Source organism: Lotus japonicus, chromosome 5 (assembly GCF_012489685.1).
Source record: "Lotus japonicus ecotype B-129 chromosome 5, LjGifu_v1.2".
In the NCBI taxonomy this organism is placed as follows: Eukaryota; Viridiplantae; Streptophyta; class Magnoliopsida; order Fabales; family Fabaceae; genus Lotus; species Lotus japonicus.
Genome location: NC_080045.1, coordinates 64,552,736 through 64,560,997, shown reverse-complemented (window position 1 = coordinate 64,560,997; position 8,262 = coordinate 64,552,736).

Sequence of the window (8,262 nt, the reverse complement as noted above, 5' to 3'; positions counted from 1 at the left end):
ATAATAATAACATAGTCATGCTCTTTACCTACAGCTTTGGCCCAATTAACAAGATCTTTGGAGGATTCAAAAGCCTACAACATTTAAAAACTCAATTAAGTATACATCGCATGACCTACACATAGTGCCTAACTTGTTAAATTGAACAAAACTTACTTGGCTAGTGGTGAAAGCTTTTGTAAGATCCACAGAAGGCACAATCTCCATATTGGGCCTATTTACTTCCTCAGGTATCATTATGCTGCAATCAACAAAATAAGCTCAATCAATCTAAAAAACTTTGTTCTGTCCGCACTTTAATATGCGGCAGCACATATTTGCCTTCCGTAGTTTAACTGGCGGACCTATTATTCCAACATATTGTAACGCCCCAATTTCTCAACCGAGGAGTCACATTAGTAACCTAATAAGTCTAAGGACTATTTCGTAATCCTGAGAAAACACAATATATTTTTTTTTTTCCTTTTCGAAACAACTGAACATAATTGAATACTTAACATAGACTTTATTCAACAACCCGTTCCCGACATATAATAATAGTGTCATACAATATCGTAAGCAGGTTTCCAAAATAAGTACGCTCACTGGAACAGTGGCGGAGATAAAGTTTAAACAACAGAGTTTTCAGATGGGGGGAAAGAAACTCAGACATAGTCCAGCAAAAGGAAGAAGCAACTGCTTCATCCACCTCTACTCGACCGCCCACGATCACGGTCTCCAACTTGAACAGCTAAGCTTCAGCGGAAGGCTCTCCATCGCCTAATAGCGTTAAGCGCCCAAACAACAAGTAGCAAATAGAAAGGGTTAACTCCATACAATTACCATGTATGAAAGAGAAAATCATGCTATTCAAATTTAACTACCTATCATGGTAAATAAACCAACAACATAACTAAACTCATATATCAACTATATAACATCAATTCAGATATCGACAACCTAACATATAACATCAATTCAAATATCGACAACCTAACATATAACATCAAATCAGATATCAATAAACTAATAACTAAAATCCAACAACATAGGATTAGGTGTTAGTTCCCTATAATGCAACTATATGCTTCTACCAAAATGGATCGATCAGCAACGTCTCTCAAGACGGGACAATCACGCGGGACCACACCCACCTCATTGCCACTTAACGCCACTCCGGACGGGACAATCGCGTGGGACCACACCCACCTCATCGCCACTTTAGAACATCTCGAAAGATGGGACAATCCCGCGGGACCACACCCACCTCATTGCCACTTTATAACGCCTCGAAAGACGGGACAATCACGTGGGACCACACCCACCTCATCGCCACTTAAGGACCAAAGCCTATATGCCAAGTCAGTTAACAACAACGCCCAAACCAATGATCAATTCGGAGTAACCACATGTTATTCATTTTATCAACGAACATAACTCAATTCAATTGCATACCAACTCAGTTTAATGACAGAAACCAGTAAACAGCCGAAGCCTCTCAGAAAACGGAGACACACGTCTCAATAAGTTTACTCGGCCGAAGCCTTCAGTAAACATTTGGCACAAGCCTCAAAAACAGTCAACATAAGCAAGCATAATAATCATAATCATCTGCCAATCAATATAAACATCTTCATCTCAAACACAGGCAGTGCGATAAAAGCAGGCAAGACTCAAAGACACGCTAAAACTGAGTTACCCTTACCTTCGTGAGTAGAAGTTGGGCATGGAAATTGCGAACCTAGAACAAAGAAAACACAATCATCAACACAAGCTTCACTAGGAGCAACACGATCTACTAATACTAATCGAAATCGTAAAGAAAGCCTCTAAAGCTTCAGAGTTCCTATTTAGGCACAAATTGACAACGGAGACTTCGTTCGCTAAAACGAGCATAACTCGAGCTACGGAACTCAGAATGACACGAAACCGGCGCCAAAATTTCGACAATTACGCAATGGCTCAGGTCATAGAGACCCAAAAATTATTTTTGGACACGGTACCCTAAGCAATAGGTTTCGGCCACTATGTAAAATAGGGTTCCCGAACTTTTCCTTCGATCTAAATCGATTCCTAGGTATTCTTAGGCGATATCTAGGCCAGGGAAACTCTCAGAAAAATTATCGGATCGAAAACTGTCACAGGGGTATTTTGGTCAATATTTTTAGCTCGGAAACTCAAAATCAGAATTTCGAAAAACAAATTAGATGGGGTCGACACCAACGACGATTATGACGACTAATCCTACTAACGCTAAGCTCAGTCGAGAGTTTTAAGCCCAAAGGACGGAACTTTAGCCAAAAATGGGTATTTCCTACAGAAATGAATTCCGGCAGCATTTCGGCGACATTCGGCAAAATGTAATCCGCTAGAAGTACTCTTGGGTACGAAGAGAATATATTTAGACACTAAAATCAACCTATTTGGACAGTTTTACAAAAAGCTCAAAACTTGGAGCACAGAAAGACATAACAAAAAGCGACGGAATTTAAGATCAGAAGAAAGAAATAACATCAGTACCTCGAGGCCTACGCGTAGCAACGAACAGAACGACGATCAGGCAAGAACCGGAAAAAAACTCTTCCTCCTTTCTCCCTCAAGCTCACCCACAACCAACAAAGAAAATGAAAAGAAAAAGAAAAGAAAGACAAGAGAACGTGGTCTGCAGAAGAAGAAGAAAGAAAATGAAGGTGTGATTTTTTCTTAGTTTCTGAAGTCCTATATATAGGAAATTGAAAACGCGAGAAAATGATTATTTCGCGATTCCGATTTTTCCTACTGATTCCAACGTATTTTAGACACGATATTCTTCCCGCTGAATCTTCTAATTCTTCAAAGAAATATCAGTATGATTTTTGGTTTTCGAGGCTTGTTTTTAATGTTTACTAGCTTAAAATGCACTTTATGCACTTTTTGATTTTGACCTCGGATGCAGAAACTTCCTTCTGAAGAAAGATTTGGAACGTCGATTAGAGTGGGCCTACGCGTGTGGAATCTTCGTTTGAAGCTCCGAATAGAAAAAGTCTTCATTGTCGGGTGATTCTAGGGTTTTGAAATACCAGGGTTTCAGTTTCGGCAAACTTCCGATGATTGGAATCGGACGTTCGTAGATCCTAGAGTTTCGCCTCGAAACGATTGTGATATATGGAAAAAGAGAAGTTCTAACATTTCTCTGAAGATTTTTGGACTAAATTCCTACAGTGTTCCAAGGGTGGAAGATTGTTGGAAATTTTATTACTATAGTGTTCCAAGGGTGGAACATAGTCTTTTCCTAAGGTTCTTATCCTAGGTTTAAGCGAATCGATCGTGCTATACCTTTTATCGATTTTGATACAATCCTTAGACTTTTCCTGAACTTTCTCCTTCATAAATTTATTTCATCCGATAAACTCTTGTTCAGGTTTTTCCTTCGCGATACATCAAGCCTAATCGTAAATGGAAGTCTCTTCCACTTATTCTAAGCTTAAAACTTGGGTCTTACACATATCACTTCCGCACGTATGTTAACGGGAAAATCAATTTTATTTAGATAGTAGCAGTACCAGAACTTAAGACGATTGAAATGACTAAGTTTTTTTGACTTCCGCTAACAAGTTAGTGGAAGGTATAAATTTAACACGTCCGCACGTATGTTAACGGGAGCGTGTAATTTGTTTCATTACCGCAGTTTTAAGGGCGGGACTATCCAGTTACGTCAGAAAGTCGCGAAATCGCGATGGAAGCTAAAAAAAGCTCGGAAAAAGGTAAAAACTTACATGGGTAAGCTTATATTCTTGACTTGAGATCACCCAAAAGAGCTTGGGGGTGGAGGAGTGGAGGATTAAGAGGAGAGTGAGGAGGAGGGTGAGGAGGAAGAAGGAGATGGTGTGTGGGAAGTAAAAATTAAATATTACCTTTTTATGTTTTTTTACTAAGGGCATTGTTGGAATTTTTAAAAAAGGAGATGGCGGACTTAGCAAAACAGGGAGGCGCAAATTGTCTCTGCCTAAACAATAACTAGTCTCTAAAGTTCAAGTTAGTTTACCTAAAAGAATAGTTGAGTTGACAACGCAGTCTGAGTATGTGAGAAGAGCTTTCGAGTTCGATCGCCGCACAATACATTATGAAAAGAGATGATGAGTCTTAATTGTGACTAAGTCTTAAATCTGGCAGAATCCAAATGGTGATCGAGTACCGGAGGTTTATAAAAAAAATTCAAGTTAGTTTATATATTTTCTATTTTTTTAAGCTGTAATAATTAAAATTTTAAATATTTTAGTTATATATATGAAAAATTTATAATTAATAATATAATGGTTATTAATAACTATTAAGTACTCCCATTAATATTCTTTAAAAAAAAAGTACTCCCATTAATATAAAACTCAAGTTTTTTTTTTTTAAATTTGAGGATATTACTACATTTGTTCCTATATCACTGATACTATTTTGATTTTTTTTTGTTCTTATTTATTATACACTTTTACAATTTCAAGAGAACATTAATTATACTTTACCAATTATACCCTTCATTTATTGGTGGTAGGAAAATTGAAAATTTATAATTAATAAGAGATAAATGGTACTCCCTCCGTTCCTATTTAACTAACACGTTAAGGTTGTTGCACAAGTATTAAGAAATAACAATTAATGTTATTGTTTTATTAAAATTCCTATGTAACTTCCTATTATAACCTTTATCTCTCTTATTAATTCTAATTTTTCAAGTTTCTAACCAACAATAAATGAAGGATACAATTGGTAAAGTATAATCAATACTCTCTTGAACTTTGTAAAGTGGCAAATAATTAGGAACAAAATTCAGCTAGAAATAGTGTCAGTTATTTAGGAACGGAGGGAGTATAATAGCTAGGAAGTTAGAGTAGTAAATTTAATAAAATGTGACACACACCCACACAACCCACTTCCCTCCGGAGCCAATCGATAGCATTCAAATCATTTAGAAGGGCCAAAGGTCTATTAGATTTGCAGTTTGCCCAACCCACAGCGAGGGAGGAATCGCTTTCAACGAGGACCTGTGAGAAGTTATGTTCCTTTGCAAAAACCAGGGCCAAGTGAATGGCCTTAACTTCTGCCTGGTAAGCCCACAACAACCCAGTAGACAAGGAGAATCTACCTAAGGTGACCCCTTGAGCATTCCTCAATACACCTCCAACCCCACTACTACCCGGAGAGCCCCTAGCTGAACCGTCCACATTGAATTTGAGAGTGTTAGCAAAGGGGGGATTCCAAGCACAAGATCTTACCTTACGCGCTTTAGACGAAGTCTTTAAATATATGAAATTTTGTGAGAAATCAACGGATGAGTAGGGGCACCTCTTTCCACCATGATTTAGTCCACCACATTAGGGGTGAGCATCAACCCGCCATCAACCCGTAACCGAGCTACCCGACAGTAAAATAAAGCCCTCGGGCGGGTTTAGGCAGGTAATCGAGTACAGAAACGTGAAAAATCGGTTTGAATCAGTTAAATACGAGCGGGTTGTGTAAAATATTTCCGTGGAAACCCGCACCCGACCGCGTGAATGCATAAGTTCACGTGTTGTTTAGCGTGTAGACCACTAGACCTGTACTAGCCTGGCACATCTACTTAACTTTTCACTGTTTGCAGTGTATTCCTACTAGTCTAAAGTCGTTCAACTACTCTGCGCACTATCTCTTTCTTTTTTAATTAACTCTTTTGAAGTTCCATGGGTCATTAATTCATTTAATTGTTTATTGGAAACATATTACTTCTCTCTCATTCCAAGGCCACAAAAACGTCTCTTTCTTCTTCCAATTCCATTAGTCTTCAAACCAAAAACCGGAACCATTCATTTTCTCCAGCACTTGCTTTCTCTTTTTTATTTCACCATGGTTCCCCATATCCCTCTCTAATCCTCCAACATTTCAGTTTTTCTTCATTTATCCATGGTTTCCATCCTCTACGACTCTACCCCTCTATTCTTCGCCATGGCTCTACAGCTAGTTGTCAAAAACTGCATAAAAAGGGGCTTACTGGTGACCAAATGAAAGGCTGGAAATATGAATATTTTGTTGTATTTTTTCCATGCTTCAGTGATTAGAGCAACTGGATCTTTCTATGTAAATTTTATTCTTCTTAATCTCTCTGTTTTTAGGATATTTTTTCTTTGATCTTCCCATCTTCTATATTGGGTTTCCTTCTTAATTTTCTCTTTTTTTTTATGGGTGAAAACCGCCCCAACCCACCGAAGCTACCCGCTACCCATTTCACCCAAACCGACACACCCGTAATCATACCATGGGCGGAATCGGTGGTGAATATGCTTGATTGAAGCCCGTTCAAACCCGGTATGTTTCACCCGAACCCACCCGAACCCGACCCATGCTCAGCCCTACACCCCATAACCCTCATCAAGTGCAAGTCCCAAGTGGCCTCAAAAGCGAACTCCTTGTTGTTGAAAACCAAGTCATTTCGGGCTAACCAGAGTGACCAAACTACAGCACAAGGAACCAACTCCCACAACACCAGATCAGATTGTACACGCAAGAATGACCATTCCGTGAACAAGTCGCCTATCAATTCCGGAGCACACCATAGTATTCCTTCCATTTCCATTATAGAGGACCAGAATCGCCAAGACATGTCACACCAGATCATTAAATGGCTGACAGATTCAGAACACAGGCCACAGAAATCACAGAGACCCCCGTTTTCAATCAACATTCCCCTTTTAAGAAGATTCTCCTTAACAACCACTCGATTTTCAATAAGCTGCCACACAAAGAGCCCCACTTTAGGAGGGACAATTTTCTTGCATTATTTTGAAATCAGCCAAGGTGCAAGACCGAAAATTCTCAATTCAGCGGCTACATACGCAGCTTTTACTGTGAAAACCCCATTTGGAGCCCCCGACCAGACTATGGTGTCATCATCATCGCAAGGGAATACAGAATTCAGACCCGCCATAATTTCTTGGAACCTTGGAATCTCCCAATCAAAGAGGTGACGACGAAGGCCCAAATCCCAAACCCAACTACCGCCTTGGAAAGACCCTAAATCTGAAACCATAGCATTCTTATTAATAGCGAGAGCGAACATCCGAGGGAACCTGGTTTGAAGAGAACCCAAGTCCATCCACGGATCATGCCAAAATCGGATGTTATTCCCTCGCCCAATACAGCAATAACAGCCCTCTCTGAACACCTTAGCAAAAGTCGAATCTTCGAAGAGGACCTTGAGAATATCAAAGACCAAGATAGAGCAATTGTTGATGTTATAGCGTGGGAACAAGTGTGCAAAAGCTCTCAAGTGGGGGCCTTGGGGTTGGCTTTCTGAGCTGGAAGAACAGAGTGCTTTTACTCAAGTGGGCTTGGAGATTCGGGAAAGAAAAGAACGCCTTATGGAGAAGGATTATTTGTGCAAAATACGTTGATAATAGTTAACATTTTAAATGCTTTTTATGTTTACTACTCTTTCCGTTCCTTATTATAAGGTCATGTTTTAGTGTTTTTTTTGTTCCTAAATATAAGTATATTTACAATATCAATAGAGTATTAATTATTTTTTTTCAAAACTATCATCGTATTTAATATGAAAGAGGCAATGAGATTTTAAAATAATAACTTAGAAATAGAAATTTATAAGAAATTAAATAAGGGTAATCTAGGAAAGTGAATAATTTTTTTTACAAATTTATTGTTTGAAACTACTTTTTTTATTTTAATAGAATTAGGTAAAATAGACTTATATATAGGAACGAAATGAGTATTTAATTATATATTTATTGCAATTAATAACGTGATAATCTTCCTTTGGTAAAAAAGATTTAACATGCATAATGATCATTAATAAGTATAAAGTATTGTCATTAGTGTAAAATTTAAGTCAATGATTGAGGTTGTGGTCTATATATTACAAGGAAACATGGACTACAAAAGTGAAATGGATCAATTTACAATAATTTTTCTTTTACTTTGTATGTGTTTATTGTCTTCAGCCCAGAATGATATTTTTGTGAAAACACATGTGAACGTAAGAAATTCTTTAAGTAGTAATGTTGACCTTACCATTCATATTAAGTCTAAGGATGATGATCTTGGAATACATGTTATCCATCCTGGTGCCTTTTATGAATGGAGTTTTAGATCTAGCATTTGGGACACAACACTATACTATGGTACACTATACAATTTTGCTTACCAAAAATAAAATAAAAGAACTATAGTACATTTCAATGGAAAAATGTTACTAAAAAGGTTTGATATATACGTACAAAAACGGGATGAACAATTCTGTGAGCTTTGTCCATGGATTATTGG